This window comes from Bombina bombina, chromosome 3, assembly GCF_027579735.1.
Source record: "Bombina bombina isolate aBomBom1 chromosome 3, aBomBom1.pri, whole genome shotgun sequence".
Classification (NCBI taxonomy): Eukaryota; Metazoa; Chordata; class Amphibia; order Anura; family Bombinatoridae; genus Bombina; species Bombina bombina.
In genome coordinates, this window is record NC_069501.1 from 1,126,596,378 (window position 1) to 1,126,615,387 (window position 19,010).

The window sequence follows — 19,010 nt, forward strand, 5'->3', positions numbered from 1 at the left end:
GCCATCCAGAGTAGTTATCTTGAGACAATGACTTTTCTGCAAAAGAGGCAAGCCAGATTGAATCATGAAACAGTGATCCAGGAAGTTTCCAGCTGCCCCTGAATCAATGAAGGCTTGAGTGTGGACAGTATTCTGAAGGAAGGTAAGGGTAACAGGTACCAGGATCCGAGAGGAGTGAGGGGATTTAGTGGAGATCATGCTTAGAGGTACCCCTGTGTTATCCCCTAAGCACTTGCTTTTCCCGGCTGAATGTCACAGTCCTTTAGTAGGTGGGAGTTAGATCCACAATAAAAGCATAGCCTCAGTCTCCTTCTTCTCTGTCTTTCAGACTCTGAAGGTTTGAAGGAGGAGAGATCCATGGGTTCCTCCACTGAGGTAACTGGAGCTGCTGAAGGGGTAGAGCATACTGCCGAAACCGGACAAACAGGAGGACGGGAGGGAAGGACCCTCTTTGTTCTGTCTCTCTCAGCTTGTCTCTCCTGAAAGCAAAAGTCCAGACTGATACAAAGCGTTATAAAGTCATCCAGAGAAGAAGGAATATCATGATAAGTGAGTTCATCTTTGATGCATTCATGGAGACCCCTCCTAAACGCTGCCTTGAGGGCACTGCCATCCCAAGTGGTTTCAAGTGCCAAGGTGCGAAACTCGATGGCGAATTGTGCCACAGTTCTATTGCCCTGGCGGAGAATATTCTGCAGCAGAGGTACGGCCAGAAGTCCCAAACACAGCAGATAAAGCAAAAATTAAATCATTAGCGTTCTGTTCCAAAAGGGGAGAGACCCAAGCTAGGGCCTTGTCTTTCAGTAAGAAAATGATAAAGGTGACCCTTGACTGGTGATACTGAAAGGTGTGAGGATCATTGCAGAGGTGCAGCCTGCATTGATTAAGAAAGCCCCTGCAATCAGTAGTACCTTCCTACTTGTCAGGCAAAGGTATCTGGGGTATACTTCCAGAAGCAGAGGAAGAAGTCACAATACTAGGAGTAGGGACTGGTGGTGAAACAACAGGAGCGGTATTCCTCACTGTAACTAGTAAGTAGAGTTGAGCGGTAATAGCCTCTAGCTTGGAATCCATATTCTGCAACTGTGTGGTATGGGTTCCCAACATCTGTCCCTGAAGATAAACAGATCGTGCCACCTCCTCTGGCTCCATGGCCCAAGTATAATGTTATGCTTGTAGGCTACTCCTCTATCAGTCTGAACTCGACCAGTAGTCTTGTTATCCCGGCCGAAGAAGAAGAAACAGCTCTAGTAGAATGAGCCATAATTCTCTCAGGAGGCTGTAGTCCAGCTTTTTCATAAGTGAACCAGATGACACTTCTCAACCAGAGAGAAAGAGTAGTGGAAGTGGCCTTCTGGTGCCTACCAGAGAAAACAATGAACAGGGCAAGAGACTGCTGAAAATCCTTAGTTGCTTGAAGGTAAAATTTAAGAGCACGCACAACATCCAAGTTATGCAAAAAGATGTTCCTTCTGTGGAGAAGGGTTAGGACAAAAAGAGGGAACAACAATTTCCTGATTAATATTGCGATCCAACACTACCTTAGGGAGAAACCTTAGCTTAGTACGGAGGACCACCTTATCAGCATGAAAAATAAGGTAAGGGAATCACACTGCAAAGCCAAAAGTTCAGAAACTCTGCAAGTAGAAGAAATAGCAATAAAAAACAAAACTTTCCAAGATAGTAACTTGATATCAATAGAATGTATTGGCTCAAACAGAGCCTGCTGCAAGACCCTAAGAACAAGATTAAGGCTCCAAGGAGGAGCAACAGATTTAAACACAGGCCTGATTCTTACTAAAGCCTGAACAAAAGACTGAACATCTGTTAGAACTGCAAAAGAATAGACAGTGCCGAAATCTGACCCTTCAGAGTACTGACTGACAAACCTTTCTCCAGACCTTCCTGAAGAAAACCCAGAATTCGAGGAACCCTTACTTTGTTCCAAGAAAAACCCTTTGAATCACACCAATGAAGGTATTTACACCATACCCTATGGTAGATCTTGCAAGTAACCGGTTTACAAGCCTGAAGCATAGTATCTATGACTTTCTCAGAGAAGCCACGTCTAGCCAAAACTAGACATTCAATCTCCAAGCAGTCAGCTTCAGAGAAACCAGATTTGGATGGAAGGGATCCTGAAGTAGAAGGTCCTTCCTTAAAGGTAACCTCCAAGGTGGAAGAGATGATGTCATCACCAGATCTGCAAACCATATCCTGCGAGGCCATGGAGGAGTTACTAGAATCACAAAAGCTCTCTCCTGCTTGATGCGAGCAATAACTCGTGGAAGAAGAGCAAACTGAGGAAACAGGTAAGCTAGATTAAAGACCCAAGGAACCGCCAGAGCGTCTATCAGAATGGCCAGAGGATCTCTTGACCTTGAACCGTACCTTGGAAGCTTGGCATTTTGACGAAGCGCCATCAGATCCAACTCTGAAACCCCCCACCTGAGGGTTATCATTGAGAACACCTCTGGATGGAGAGACGACTCCCCGGGATGAAAAGTCTGTCTGCTCAGATAATCCACCCCCCAATTGTACACTCCTGGAATGTGGATGGCAGATAGAAGACAATCGTGAGTTTCCGCCCAATGAAGAATTTGAGTTACCTCCTTCATTGCTAAGGAACTTTGAGTCCCCCTGTAAGGTAAACACTCTTTTTGTGGAAAGAAACTGCTGATCTGTAAATATTAATTTTGTTGCACTCGCAAACTCTGGAATTCAATATAGAAGGAGAGAATTCCTGATTATGCTGTGTCAGATTTTATTTTTAAATCTCCAATACTGAGAATCCCAATCAATATATGCCAGTGGGAATATATGTTTTTTTATGGAACAAATAAACATGTAAGTTTGTGCAACTGATATCACTTTAAGACGTTACAACTGAAAGTCTCTGAGATACTGTGCGGTTTTAATTATGGCAAGTTGTAATATGACAAGCTTCTGAGTAAGCAAAGAAATGAGGAAATAGGAACGTGTACCTTTAACTTGGGGATTAAGCTGCAGCGGTAGTTCAAAGTGTGCGACAGGTACTTGAAATATATCACAGTCCCCTCTTCTTTCTTTACAACACTGCGGAGTCGTAATGGCGTCTGTCAGCATGCACACCAGGAGCGGAGCTTAAGGGAGGAGCCAGAGGTTGTCTGTTGTGCTCTATGTGCGAGCGGCAGTGTAACAAAGTATCTCCGTAGAAACTGATACTAATGGAAGTTTGTTGCGATCCTCTCAGCTGCTGTAATGTTACTGTTCCTTTAAATCATTTATCCTGCAGCCTCATTCTCACATTCTCTCCTCCTTATTAAGGGCTCTCTCACATTCATTCTTTGCTTGGTATTCTGTGTGTCTATGACTACCCAGTCATTCTACCTAGCCTTGTGATATTGTTACCATTTTGGATACAGCTCCTTTTCTACCTGAGGATCGCTATCTATTGCTTTGTGAGATACTCACTCCTGCTCTGGACATTTGCCTTGTACTAGCTAACAGCTACGAAGGATTCCTTTCCGCTTCTCTCACGGAACCCCAGCTGACATCGCTGACGTCACAGGTGGCCGCTCCGACTACTTCCGGATTCAACGCGCTGCTAGGATCAGCTGCAGCTCCGGTCTCCGTTCTTGCACGCTCAGACTTTGTGAGTAGCCTTATCTACCTTACTGATTTGTACAAACTTCTACCAAGTACTGTGTCCTGCAATTCATTATCGGTTCCTTGAACTTCTGGGGAAACACTTACAAGTATTATTTTTTATAAGTAATTTTTCACCACGTATCCACATACTCTATTATTAGGTATAAGGTCTCAACATCACCAATTCCAGTATGATGATGTGAGATCTAGCACCTATATCAACTTTACCTTTCCACCATATTTATGCCTTAAGCACGTAGGCATTTATAACTGGAAAGGAACACTCACTATTTTTTAATTAGTTTGTATGATTAGAGAATTACCTTTTCAGGCTAAAAGGAACATAATTTCTCTCAGAGTGTTTGTGCTAAACTTACCAACAAATGTTATATCAAAATTTATTTGCAAAAGTGACTTTTTACATTTGGCTTATTACAGAAATACCAAGCCCAACAAATAAAGAAATGGATCCTGTGGAGTTATCTAACTATGTAGTTGCTCTAGGGCAAAAAGTGGATCAACTTAATCAGGGTCTTAGGGACCTACAGGTTGAAAATGTAACATTGAGAAACATCATTAAAGAGGGAATAACCCCTAAACCCTCACATAGTGATAATCTTATAGAACCGCTTGTTAGTCCACCAGAGAAGTTTTCTGGTGACAGAAAACTTTTCAGACAGTTCCTTAATTCATGTAATCTCTTTATTACACTAAAGCCCAAAACTTTCACTACTGACAAAATAAAAGTTTTGACTGTCATGTCATACCTTAGGGGAGAGCCTAGGGCATGGGCAGACACATTATATGAACAGAATGATCCCATGTTAAATTCTATAGAAGATTTCTTTAAAGGCCTATCCTCACTTTATGAGGACCCACATAAACAGCTCACTGCTGATAATAAATTAAGATCACTTAAACAAAATAAAAGAGCTGTGGAAGTTTATATTTCTGAATTTAAGATTTGGCAGGGGGATTCAGGCTGGAACCAAATCTCTCTGAGGAATCAGTTCAGGATTGGTTTGTCTGAATCAATTAAAGACGAACTTGCAAGAATTGACATACCAGAAAATTTAAATGAATTGATGCAGCTCTCTATAAAAAATTGACCATAGAATTAGGGAGAGAAAAATGTTCAATTGACTCAGACACTAGATCCACTGTACATAGACCAATAATGCATAGTTCTAAAAGTCCAGATGAACCAATGGACATCGGTGCCATCAGAGGACCGTTAACTCCGGAAGAGAAACACAGTCGCAGAATCAATCATTTGTGTCTATATTGTGCCTCTAAAGAGCATGAAGTACTCTCTCTGTCCACTGTTGTTGAAATCCAAAAAGGGTAAGAGATTATCCAACGACTATAACTTATAATTAAGTAAGAATCAGTTTACAAATTGTGTAATTCCCATTTCTTTGCAGTGGGATCGTCATCAGCATCACTCTGAGGCAGTCATCGATTCTGGTGCCTTCTCCTGTTATATTGATATATCATTTGTTAATACAAATAAAATTCCATTAATTGCAAAAGCAAAACTGGTTATGGTGCGTTTAATTGATGGTAAACAGTTGTAAACAGGACCTATAACACACCATTCCGTACCCATTCTTGTCACAACACAATCCTCTCACCATGAATATATTTCATTTGATGTGCTTCATTCACCTATATACCCTATAGTATTAGGTCTACAGTGGTTAAGATTGCATCAACCACACATAGATTAGTTAGCAAATAAAATTGATTTTACTTCAGATTATTGTAAAAGTACTTGCTACCCACACACTTCCCTGTTGGCGGTGCTTGACTCAGCTCTACCAAGTGTATATCATGATCTCAGACATGTTTTTAGCAAAAAAGAGGCAGAGACATTACCGCCGCACAGATTATATGATTGTCCAATAGAACTTGTACCTGGATCAGACATTCCATATGGCCATATATTTCCATTATCAGAACTAGAGCTGCAGCACTTAAAATTATACATTAATGACAATCTACGTAAAGGTTTTATTAGGCCCTCTACATCACCTGCAGGGCCGGGAATCTTTTTTGTAAGGAATAAAGATCTTACCTTACGCCCCATTGTTGATTATAGGGAGCTAAATAAGAGAACTGTAAAAGATCGCTATCCTTTACCCCTAATACCAGAGCTGATCGAAAGATTGAAAGGTGCTCAAATCTATACTAAGCTCGATCTAAGGGGAGCATACAATTTAATTTGTGTCAGACCTGGGGATGAGAGGCTTACCGCTTTTACAACAAGGTATGGTCTGTATGAATATACAGTCATGCCTTTTGGGTTATGTAATGCCCCGGCCACCTTTCAAAGATTTATCAATGATATAGAAAAACTGACAAAGCAGGCTGATGGTTTATATTATTTCGCTAGTAGAATTTATGTACCTCCTACACTTAGAAGATCGCTCCTAAGTAGTATGCATGACACTCTTCTAACGGGTCATCCGGGTATCCAGAGGACTATTGAATTAACTAAAAGATCCTATTGGTGGCCAAAAATGCACCAAGATGTCATGAACTTTGTACATGCTTGTGAGGTATGTTCAACAAGTAAAATTGATAAACGTAAGCCAGTAGGCTACCTACTATCACTACCAATACCTGCCAAACCATGGTCAGATATTGCAACAGATTTCATCGAAGACTTACCTATGTCTAAGAACAACACGACCTTCATGGTTGTGGTTGATATTTTTACTAAATTGACACATTTTATACCCTTCCATAAGTTGCCAACATCATTAGAAACTGCTCAATTATTGATCGATAATGTAATAAAATTACATGGGTTACCTCGCTTAATAACATCTGACAGAGGAACTCAGTTCAGAAAAAAGGAGGTGGTTAAAGATACTGACACTCTCAATCTCTAATATGCTAACCCAGAGGTTGGACTATCTCCTAGAACCAACCACAAAGTGAAGACAAAAAAACAGATTATTGGGTAGCGCTAACTCAGCTTAGAGGGGGGGTAGAATATAATATCTGTGATGGTTGGTGTATAAAATGGGAGAAATTAATAGGTGACAAATAAGAGAGGGAAGTCCCTGGATTGTATGGAGATGGACTAAATAGTCTAAAATGTTAGAGACAACAATGTAACAAATGTAGTACACTTGCAACGTGTTGTGTTTAGGTGACCTATGTAACAAACCTATGTAACAACTGGAGTACACTAGCAACGTATTATGTTTAAGTGACCTCAAGGATGAGACTGAATCAAACTATATACACTATGTGTAAGCATAAAAAATTCTATGTTTTAATGATATAGAAAGGAATATGACATAAAATAAGTAAATAATTGTAAAACAATCTTAATGATAATTTGTAAGGTGCCGGCACCAAATATATCAAGAACAGCAATTTAAAACCGTGTGTTAAAACAAATGATGGAGAATTATATCGGCTAAAAACTAAAAATGCAACAGTATAAACAAAAGTCTGTTATCATATACAGTTCATATCAGCTTGACCACATTGGGAGGAATTTTATCGTGTGCTTCTTATTTGATTAGTGATGTTTACCGTACTGACATAAGGGGTTACCGTCCTCAGGTATTGGAAAATCCTGTTTGGTAAAGGGATTGTTGCGGACCTGAAAAAAATGTGTGGATCCACTCCAGCAATTATATCTTATGCGCTATGGGTGGCAAACAGTGTTGCTAGGTATTTTGGAATTTGCAAAGTTACCAAATACTGTTTCGTTTGAAGAATAGTTGTGGTGCTTCCACTCAGTTGCAGGTAAGTCCTGGGGCCGAGGTATTTGCTGGCAGCCGAACCTTCTCTTGCGGGCTGTACCTCCAGGGAGCTATAGCAAGACCAAAAGGAAGGGCAACAGACTGGAAATGTTTGTCCAGAAAGGCAAACCTCAGATACCGATAATGATCCCTGTGAATTGGAACATTAAGATATGCGTCCTAGAGAATCCACAGGGCACTGTATGTGAACCTTGGGATGTTTGAGGGGAAAGCAGAGGTGTTGCTAAAACAACATTATCCTAGAGACCGAAGAAATCTTAACTTTAAATAATAAAGTCTTATTTAAACAAGAGGAGCTAAATTGCACAGGAGGAACTACTTGAGCCTCCAAGCAAAACAATCATTTGTCAATAGGCAAATTTAAATTTTCATTAGTGTCCATAATAACAGAAACAGCAAAGTCTTTATAAGATACACTAGCACAGTCAAAAACAAACAGGCTAAAATGTCTGCGAACAATTTACTGATATTTGCAAAAAACCCAGACACCATAAACCTCAGCTCTGCTGAGGGCTTACCGCTCCTAGAAACCAAAAGAAAATTCCCAATAAGTACTTGGTACTCACAAAACGTTCCACTAACAGCCGCTATCACAGACCTCCAGTCTGCACCGGAGCCAAATAAAGGAAGCGCCAAACAAACAAGGTCACATGACCGCAATACAAATAACTACGTCACCCGCCTTTTACTTTAAAGAAACAAAGCAAAAATAGAGCGCTTCCTAAAGAGAGGCACTAAACCTCTAACTAAGGCCCAATCGGAGTGGCTGAACAGACAAGTCACATGACCGCAGCAGGAAGCTGCCAGAACTTTGACAAACACACACCAAACACACCTCCGAAACCGTAAAGGAGGAAAAACACACTCCATATTAAAAGAGCCCAGACATCTATATAGCTCACTATGTAAGAAGAGTCCTCTCAGCCAGAAGTCCCTAAATGAAGTGCCCTAATATGCTCTGTTTAAACATACAAGTTCCCCTGCTTACTGTACATACTTCCACAGAAATTTTGTACAATTTACTCCTAGAGTGCTGGCAACTTCTAACCTACAAGGGAAAGCACTTACCTGTGAAAGCAGTAGTCAGGCAGGGAATAGCTTCTTAGGTATGTCAGATTACTCCACATTTAACAGTGACCTGTACAAAAAAAAACAGAGTAACCAACTCTGGTTTTCTATAATGGGGATAGCAAAATTGTTAGAAATAAAGCAAAGACCACCTCGCCGCCTTCTAACTGCTAACAAGGCACCATTACTCTTACTAAAGAGATTGACATGGACATAGCACAGTCCCAAATCCTTGCTTGCAGGGAAAAGTACCCATAAAAGGATTAGATATCTTCAGACACCATCTTCACACATCCTCCCTTGACAGAGGCAAAGAGAATGACTGAGGGTTATGGGTAAGGGAAGTGATACTTAACAGCTCTGCTGGGGTGCTCTTTGCCTCCTCCTGCTGGCCAGGAATGAATATCCCACTAGAAATAAGAATGATTTGTGAACTCTCCATGCCATAGGAAAGAAAGCTTTATTACACATTCAACTACACTTGTCCCTGATTTTACAAAAAAACATGATAGAGACAAATATGTGTTAAGGCCCTTTGGATGAACATGGATCCAATATGTCTCTTTGAAATAACAAATTTTTTCTATCCCCACCCCTTTTTCAAGAGAGGTATCTGATCTATGGGGAAACATCTCCAACTTGACACAGAACTTTAACTTTCTTGAGTTTGGCAACTGGTCGGTCAGTTTTACCATTCTTAATAGCCTGTCTGAATAAAAAGGTGTAAGAGAGCTAAGTCTCATGTGATTATTTATATATATATAAAACAAGTAGAATCCTGGGAATAAACCCAAGAAGCTCAGGGTCTAATAGCCCTCCAGATAAAGGTAATATAATAAAAACCTTAAACAATAATCATAGAATATGTATCCTATACATGCAAACGGCTGCTGCTACACCAAAAGCGAAGGGAGAATCCCCAATTCTCCCTTCTAAGTAGAAAAAAATCTGAAAAGAATACAAGGTAAGCGCTGCCTAGCATTAACATAAAAACAAAGGAGTTACAAATAAAACATAAAAATAATCAATAAGTACAATAGTTTCAACAATGGCTATAATATATACAATGTACAATAAATAAATAAATACAGTAAAAATCACAATGCATCAAATAAATACATAGGTAAAAGAACAGGAGGAGCAAAAATGAATTAAAACAAATCCAGATCTTTCTTATCTTCTCAGACAAGTTCCCCCTAAGGATGTGCACTTACTTGAATAACCCTCAATCAATATGAGGTAAGCAAAGACGTAATCGCCAATATATCCCACTGTCTTTATAGATAGCCACGTCACTGTGAGAACGGATCCTTCCTGACTCTTGGAATCCCAAAGGTAGAGGGAGAAACTTTCAATCTCACTTTCCTGGAGCGTGGTGAAACTGTGAACAAGCTTTGTGTAGACTCACATAGAAGGCAAGGAAAATAAAACTAGTTACACAGCACACCAACAGAAGAAACCTACTCACATAGGTAACCTCAATATTATGAGGTATCAGTACAGTGAAGTAAAAAACTATGGCATAACCATAGACAGCAGCGAGATAAACATTTCAAATGCAGATAAAAGTCCTAACGCGTTTCAAAGGCTTGTATGACTTTCGTCTGCCTTCGTCATCAGAGGTGGCGATTACGTCTTTGCTTACCTCATATTGATTGAGGGTTATTCAAGTAAGTGCACATCCTTAGGGGGAACTTTTGCTCCTCCTGTTCTTTTACCTATGTATTTATTTGATGCATTGTAATTTTTACTGTATTTATTTATTATATATTGTATATATTATATCCATCTTTATGTATTATTTGTAACTCCTTTGTTTTTATGTTAATGCTAGGCAGCGCTTACCTTGTATTTTTTTATATATATATATATATATATATATATATATAAATAAATACATATATAACTATAGTTGTCAACTGTCCCATTTTTACACTGGACAGTTATGTTTTTGGCTTCCTGTCCTTACCTTTTAAGTCTGTATTTAGTTTACGAATACTGTGTGCAGTGCTGTGCTAATTTATTGCACGCTAACAAACTGGCAAATTCACCTATTTACTAGCAAATGATAAATAATCAGCCATTACAAATGCAGATACTATGATGACATCACAACGGCAGGTTGTGGCAGGATTAAGCAATTTATGCCATGTTGTGATTGGCTCTGGCAGGTTATGGCAGGATGTGACCAGTTTTGTGCAGTTATAGTAGGATGTGACAGGGTTAAGCAGGTTATGGCAGGTTATGGCAGGATTTAGCAGATTTGGGGAGTTATACCCTGTAGCACCTCTCATTGCTCTTTCTTCTTTATCATTTAGTATTATAATGCAGATACTGACCACAGGGCACATACCGGTAGGCAGTGTCATCACATTATGGGCTCCATATAGAAAGCAGCGAAAGCTGTCCCGGAGCCCTTTTGGGGCAGGTTTGCACATGCAAGCTTGCTTCCCGCAATGTAAAAAGGCTGCTGCTTCTTACACTCTTTGTCACCTAGAGATCACTGAGAGTTTGCTCGCTCAGGGTGATTGACAGTCCCTTTGCACTCTCACTTGAGCATGTGATGATACATATGGGCCGCAGATCATGTTTGTCCACTGCCCGTATACAGCAAAGGTGGGCGGACAACTTCTCAAGTTGAGAAGCATCTCCGCTCGCCTTTTAGTACATGGAGCCTTATATATAAAGAGGGCCAAACAAAAAATCAAACTGTATAAACTGAATAAAAATAAATCACTAATAATAATATATTAGAATTTACTGAAGCATATATGGCATTTAGTTAGGGCTGTGACCTTTTCTAGTAGGACAAGGACAGCCATGGAATCAGAAGGTAAATCTAAAGTTAAAAGCAATTTTAACTTATTTTTAATCACTGATGCAGACATAATATTTTCAATGTTTAAAATACACAGTATATTACCAAAATGGATGGGCAAAAGGTAGCAACTTTACAACTAGTACACCTATTGTGATGTCACCTTACGTTATAACCACTTTACCTTCTTTTAATTCTTTGATAAATATCAGACTGTTCATTATGACAGAAGTGTCAGGGTATAAAAGACCAGAGTTTAGTGAGGCAAACAAGAGTACCGAGGAGAACAAGGAGAAGGAGAGGCTAAACACAGAGGATGAGAGAACTGAACAATCAGCAGGAGTCAGATTATCTTCTGATTGCTCCCAGCATCTATTGGCCACCCAAAGAAAGCAACAGAGATGCCTATGTTCCATGCAACTGAGGAATCGGTAAAGGAGTAAGAAATTGGAGACCTGTGAATGGGCACTCCGTATTGCCAATGACTTTGTCCCACAGGATGGCGTAGAAGGGAGAATTATATATTCTGAACCATCATAACCCTCATATGGTATGGCAATATTTATATACTCATTTTATAGGTTGAACTTGATGGACTTATGTCTTCTTTCAACCTCATCTACTATGTTACGCATTATAATGAGTCTTGTCATACCTGAGGACACATCACTCCCTGTCGCCATGGATTTAATACTACCTGTAGTTCAAGATAGATGCTAGAGAATGAGACTTGTCCGATTTGCTGTAGAATAATTCCTCTAAACAATGACTTTGTCACACAGGAAGGCTTAGAAGGAAGAAAGATATATTCTGGACCATCGTAACCCTCACACAGTATGGCAATATTTATATACTCAAGTTATTTTATAACTTATCTACATCTTGAACGCCAACTCCTCCCATCCTTGACTTCCGGTATTGCTTATAGAGCAGTCCCTCCTGCTCTCTTATGTAGGCTTGAAGCGCGCTCCTGAGGAGACAACAATTTGCGCATGCGTTTTGAAATAGCTGTTAATATGCGCAAAAAATGTATTAACCCCTAAACCGCCGCTCCCGGACCCCGCCGCCACCTAATAAAGTTATTAACCACTAAACCGCCGTTCCCGGACCCCCCCGCCACCTAATAAAGTTATTAACCCCTAAACCGCCGCTCCCGGACCCGCCGCCATCTACCTTACCTCCCCCGCCGCCATCTACCTTAGCAACCCTGCCGCCATCTACCTTAGCTCCCCCGCCGCCATCTACCTTAGCTACCCCGCCGCCATCTACCTTAGCTCCCCCGCCGCCATCTACCTTAGCTAACCCGCCGCCATCTACCTTAGCTCCCCCGCCGCCATCTACCTTAGCTACCCCGCCGCCATCTACCTTAGCTACCCCGCCGCCATCTACCTTAGCTACCCTGCCGCCATCTACCTTAGCTACCCTGCCGCCATCTACCTTAGCTACCCCGCCGCCATCTACCTTAGCTACCCCGCCGCCATCTAGCTTTGGTTCCCCCGCCGCCATCTACCTTACCTCCCCCGCCGCCATCTACCTTAGCTACCCCGCCGCCATCTACCTTAGCTACCCCGCCGCCATCTACCTTAGCTACCCCGCCACCATCTACCTTAGCTACCCCGCTGCCATCTACCTTACCTACCCCCTAAAGTGAGCTCCTACCCCGCCGCCATCTACCTTACCTCCCCCGCCGCCATCTATCTTAGCTACCCCGCCCCCATCTACCTTAGCTTCCCCGCCGCCATCTACCTTACCTACCCCGCCGCCATCTACCTTAGCTACCCTGCCGCCATCTACCTTAGCTACCCCGCCGCCATCTACCTTACCTACCCCGCCGCCATCTACCTTACCTACCCACTAAATTGAGCCCCTTACACCGCCGCCATCTACCTTACCTACCCCGCCACCATCTACCTTACCTACCCCCTAAAGTGAGCTCCTACCCCGCCACCATCTACCTTACCTACCCCCTAAAGTGAGCTCCTACCCCGCCGCCATCTATTTTAAAAATATTAACCCCTAATTTAATCCCCCTACACCCCCGGCACCTATATTAAACACATTAACCCCTAATCTAATCCCCCTACACCGCCGCCAGCTATATTAACCCTAATTATATTAGGGTTAATATAGTTAATATAGTTATTATATTATATATATTAACCCTAATTATATTAGGGTTAATATTGTTATTATATTACATATATATATTAAGTATAATAACCCTATCTAACTCTAACATCCCTAACTAAATTCTTATTAAAATAAATCTAATTAATATTAATATTATTAATTAAAAGATTCCTATTTAAATCTAAATACTTACCTATAAAATAAACCCTAAGATAGCTACAATGTAATTAATAATTACATTGTAGTGATTTTAGGGTTTATATTTATTTTACAGGCAACTTTGTATTTATTTTAACTAGGTACAATAGCTATTAAATAGTTATTTACTATTTAATAGCTATCTAGTTAAAATAATTACCAATTTACCTGTAAAATAAATCCTAACCTAAGTTACAAATACACCTACACTATCAATAAAATAAATAAACTACAAATATACAAATATCTAAACTAAAATACAATTAAATAAACTAAACTAAATTACAAAAACAAACAAACACTAAATTACAAAAAATATTACAAGATTTTAAAGCTAATTACACCTATTCTAAGCCCCCTAATAAAATAATAAAGCCCCCCAAAATAAAAAAAATGTCCCTGCCCTATTCTAAATTAAAACAGTTCAAAGCTCTTTTACCTTACCAGCCCTTAAAAGGGCCTTTTGCGGGGCATGCCCCAAAAAAACTGCTCTTTTGCCTGTAAAGAAAAACACAATACCACCCCCCAACATTACAACCCACCACCCACATACCCCTATTCTAAACCCACCCAAACCCCCCTTAAATAAACCTAACATTACCCCCCTGAAGATCTCCCTACCTTGTATTCACCCAGCCGGGCAGAACTCTTCATCCGATCCGGGCGATGTCTTCAATCAAGCGGCAGGAAAGTCTTCTTCCACCGGCGATGTCTTCAATCAAGCGGCAAAGAAGTCTTCTTCCATCCGGGCGATGTTTTCAATCAAGCGGCAGAGAGTCTTCTTCCATCCGGCGATGTCTTCAAGCAAAGCGGCATCTTCAATCTTCTTTTTTCGCTCCTCCGCCGCGGAGCATCCATCCGGCACGAAGACTGAACGAGGAATGAGGTACCTTGAAATGACGTCATCCAGGATGGCGTCCGTCGAATTCCGATCGGAATTCGACGGACGCCATCTTGGATGAAGTCATTTCAAGGAACCTCATTCGTCGGGAGGTCGTTGTGCCGGATGGATGCTCCGCGGCGGAGGAGCGAAGAAAGAAGATTGAAGATGCCGCTTTGCTTGAAGACATCGCCGGATGGAAGAAGACTCTCTGCCGCTTGATTGAAGACATCGCCGGTGGAAGAAGACTTCTCTGCCGCTTGATTGAAGACATCGCCCGGATCGGATGAAGAGTTCTGCCCGGCTGGGTGAATACAAGGTAGGGAGATCTTCAGGGGGGTAGTGTTAGGTTTATTAAAGGGGGGTTTGGGTGGGTTTAGAATAGGGGTATGTGGGTGGTGGTATTGTGTTTTTCTTTACAGGAAAAAGAGCAGTTTTTCTCTTGTTAAGTGTAGTCAGTCCACGGGTCATCCATTACTTATGGAATATATCTCTTCCTAACAGGAAGCTGCAAGAGGATCACCCAAGCAGAGCTGCTATATAGCTCCTCCCCTCACATGTCATATTCAGTCATTCTCTTGCAGCCTAACTAAAGATAGGTCGCTGTGAGAGGTCTGTGGTGTTTTTTAACTTAGTTTATTTCTTCAATCAAAAGTTTGTTATTTTAAATGGCACCGGAGTGTGCTGTTTGTTCTCAGGCAGCATTAGAAGAAGAATCTGCCTGCGTTTTCTATGATCTTAGCAGACGTAACTAAGATCCACTGGCTGTTTTCATCTGAGGAGTGAGGTAACTTCAGAAAAGGGGAATAGCATGCAGGGCCCCCCTGCAAACGAGGTATGTGCAGTAAATTATTTTTCTGAGGAATGGAATTGACTGAGAAAATACTGCTGATACCAATGTAACGTAAGTTCAGCCTTAAATGCAGTGATAGCGACTGGTATTAGGCTGATGAGTGTGTGTACACTGAATGTATTTTTCTAAGGAATGGAATTGACTCTGAAAATACTGTTAATACTGAAATAATGTATGAGCCTTAACTGCAGTAAAAGCGACTGGTAGCAGGCTTATTAATAACACTTCATAACTTTTAAAATGTATGTTCAAAACGTTTAATGGCATGTTAATCGTTTTTTGTGAGGTACTTGGTGATAAAACTTATTGGGGCATGATTTTTACCACATGGCCATCTTTGTTTTCTGCATAGAAACAGTTATCTGAGCTTCCCCACTGTTGTAATATGAGTGGGAGGGGCCTATTTTAGCGCTTTTTTGCGCAGTAAAAATTCAGTCACAATCTGTCTACTTCATCCTCCATGATCCAGATCGTCTCTTGAGAGCTCAGGGGTCTTCAAAATTCATTTTGAGGGAGGTAATCAGTCACAGCAGACCTGTGACAGTGTGTTTTGACTGTGTTAAAAACGTTAATTATTAAATTGTTATCCGTTTTTGGGTATTAAGGGGTTAATCATCCATTTGCTGGTGGGTGCAATCCTTTGCTAACTTAATACATTTACTGTGAAAAATTGGTTGCTATAACTATTTTGGTTCATTGTTATTTCAACTGTGACAGCTTTTTGTGCTTCTTAAAGGCACAGTAGCGTTTTTTATATTGCTTGTAAATTTATTTAGAAAAGTATTTCCAAGCTTGCTAGTCTCATTGCTAGTCTGTTTAAACATGTCTGACTCAGATGAATCTCTTTGTTCACTATGTTTAAAGGCCAATGTGGAGCCCAATAGAAATTTGTGTACTAATTGCATTGATGTTACTTTAAATAAAAGTCAATCTTTACATGTAAAGAAATTATCACCAGACAACGAGGGGGAAGTTATGCCGACTAACTCTCCTCACGTGTCAGTACCTTCGCCTCCCGCTCAGGAGGTGCGTGATTTTGTGGCGCCAAGTACATCAGGGAGGCCCTTACAAATCACTTTTCAAGACATGGCTACTGTTATGACAGAAGTATTATCTAAATTGCCAGAATTAAGAGGCAAGCGCGATAGCTCTGGGTTAAGGACAGGGCGTGCGGATGAGGTGAGAGCCATGTCAGATACTGCGTCACAGTTTGCAGAACATGAAGACGGAGAGCTTCATTCTGTGGGTGACGGATCTGATCCAGGGAGACTGGATTCAGAGATTTCTAATTTTAAATTTAAGCTTGAGAACCTCCGCATATTGCTAGGGGAGGTATTAGTGTCTCTGAATGATTGTAACACGGTTGCAATTCCAGAAAAATTATGTAGTTTGGATAGATACTATGCGGTACCGGTGTGTACTGACATGTTTCCTATACCTAAAAGGCTTACAGAGATTATTAGCAAGGAGTGGGATAGACTTGGTGTGCCTTTTTCCCCTCCTCCCATATTTAGGAAAATGTTTCCTATAGACGCCACCACACGAGACTTATGGCAGACGGTCCCTAAGGTGGAGGGAGCAGTTTCTACTTTAGCTAAGCGTACCACTATCCCGGAGGATAGTTGTGCCTTTTCAGATCCAATGGATAAGAAATTAGAGGGTTACCTTAAGAAAATGTTTGTTCAACAAGGTTTTATCTTACAGCCCCTTGCATGCATTGCGCCTGTCACTGCTGCGGCGGCATTCTGGTTTGAGTCTCTGCAAGAGGCCATTCGCACAGCTCCATTGGATGAAATTATGAACAAGCTTAAAGCACTTAAGCTAGCTAACGCATTTGTTTCTGATGCCGTCGTACATTTAACCAAACTTACGGCTAAGAACTCCGGATTCGCCATCCAAGCGCGCAGAGCGCTATGGCTTAAATCCTGGTCAGCTGACGTGACTTCTAAATCTAAATTGCTTAATATTCCTTTCAAAGGGCAGACCTTATTCGGGCCCGGCTTGAAAGAAATTATAGCTGACATTACGGGAGGTAAGGGCCATGCTCTACCTCAGGACAGGGCCAAATCAAAGGCCAAACAGTCTAATTTTCGTGCCTTTCGTAACTTCAAGGCAGGAGCAGCATCAACTTCCTCCGCTCCAAAACAGGAAGGAGCTGTTGCTCGTTACAGACAGGGCTGGAAAGTTAACCAGTCCTGGAACAAGGGCAAGCAGGCCAAGAAACCTGCTGCTGCCCCTAAGACAGCATGAAGAGAGGGCCCCCTATCCGGAAACGGATCTAGTGGGGGGCAGACTTTCTCTCTTCGCCCAGGCTTGGGCAAGAGATGTCCAGGATCCCTGGGCGTTGGAGATCATATCTCAGGGATATCTCCTGGACTTCAAAACTTCTCCTCCACGAGGGAGATTTCATCTTTCAAGGTTATAAGCAAACCAAATAAAGAAAGAGGCGTTTCTATGCTGTGTACAAGACCTCTTACTAATGGGGGTGATCCACCCAGTTCCGCGGACGGAACACGGGCAAGGATTCTATTCAAATCTATTTGTGGTTCCCAAGAAAGAGGGAACCTTCAGACCAATCTTGGACTTAAAAATCCTAAACAAATTCCTAAGAGTTCCATCATTCAAAATGGAAACTATTCGAACCATCCTTCCCATGATCCAAGAGGGTCAGTACATGACCACAGTGGACTTAAAGGATGCCTACCTTCACATACCGATTCACAAGGATCATTATCGGTACCTAAGATTTGCTTTCCTAGACAGGCATTACCAGCTCCAAGAATCTTTACAAAAGTTCTGGGCTCACTTCTGGCGGTACTAAGACCGCGAGGCATAGCGGTGACTCCGTACCTAGACGACATTCTGATACAAGCGTCAAGTTTTCAAACTGCCAAGTCTCATACAGAGATAGTTCTGGCATTTCTGAGGTCGCATGGGTGGAAGGTGAATGTGGAAAAGAGTTCTCTATTACCACTTACAAGGGTTCCCTTTCTAGAGACTCTTATAGATTCTGTAGAGATGAAAATTTACCTGACGGAGGCCAGGTTATCAAAACTTCTAAATGCTTGCCGTGTCCTTCATTCCATTCCACACCCGTCAGTAGCTCAGTGCATGGAAGTAATCGGCTTAATGGTAGCGGCAATGGACATAGTACCATTTGCGCGCCTGCATCTCAGACCGCTGCAATTGTGCATGCTAAGTCAGTGGAATGGGGATTACTCAGATTTGTCCCCCCTGCTAAATCTGGATCAAGAGACCAGAGATTCTCTTCTATGGTGGCTTTCTCGGCCACATCTGTCCAAGGGGATGACCTTTCGCAGGCCAGATTAGACGATTGTAACAACAGACGCCAGCCTTCTAGGCTGGGGCGCAGTCTGGAACTCCCTGAAGGCTCAGGGACTATGGACTCAGGAGGAGAAACTCCTCCCAATAAATATTCTGGAATTAAGAGCAATATTCAATGCTCTCCTAGCTTGGCCTCAGTTAGCAACTCTGAGGTTCATCAGATTTCAGTCGGACAACATCACGACTGTGGCTTACATCAACCATCAAGGGGGAACCAGAAGTTCCCTAGCGATGTTGGAAGTCTCAAAGATAATTCGCTGGGCAGAGTCTCACTCTTGCCACCTGTCAGCGATTTACATCCCA